Source organism: Pteropus alecto, unplaced genomic scaffold, assembly GCF_000325575.1.
Source record: "Pteropus alecto unplaced genomic scaffold, ASM32557v1 scaffold24, whole genome shotgun sequence".
Lineage (NCBI taxonomy): Eukaryota > Metazoa > Chordata > Mammalia > Chiroptera > Pteropodidae > Pteropus > Pteropus alecto.
Window position 1 is genome coordinate 20,823,335 of NW_006439192.1, and position 788 is coordinate 20,824,122.

Sequence of the window (788 nt, forward strand, 5' to 3'; positions counted from 1 at the left end):
AGAACAAGAGCCGAGTACTAGTTATAGTGATAAAGAAAGATTTTATTTGGAACCTATTGTAATAGGGAAAAAAAGACTTTAATGAACAACAGAGCTCAATTCTGAGTACGATAAGTAGGAATTTATAACTAAAGAGCAGGGTGAGCAGGTCAATGGATGGAAAGTTAGTAAGAGTAGGGAGATTCTTACTAAACCAACATAACAGGATTCTTCAGCAGGCCATGGTGATCAGATCAGATATCAAGGGCTGGAGATGAGGAATTTGATCAGATATCAAGGGTGATCAAATGTCAAGGGTAGAGGATTCTCTTTAAAACAACTTAACAGAATTCGTACTAAAACTAGTCTCTGCAAGGATAGACATGGATTCACAAAGTCAAGGTCTAGTTGAGAAGAAGACTCAGAGGAGCCTAATTAAATTTTGGTCAGGGAGAGAGTCTTTGTCAAGCCCTGTTAAGAGTAATAATCTCCTCACTAGCTGAGAAATTATAAATAACTCTAAAGCAATCCATCTATAGTTCCAAGGAGACAAAATCATATGCACAAATAGTTCTTTTAACACCAGACAATTCTGGGCTCAAGGCTCAACTGGATATATATTTTTTAAAAAATTGAATCATATAGTTCGATTTCAATTTTTCCTGAGACTATAAAGACAGAATTGAACAAGCATTTTATAACTTGTTCAAGAAGGCAAAAATATCAGTTGCTGAAAACATAGTCGTATTGAATGACTTTTATTTGCCAAACTTTAATTTAAACCCTGTAAGAGTCACATCAAAACAAGC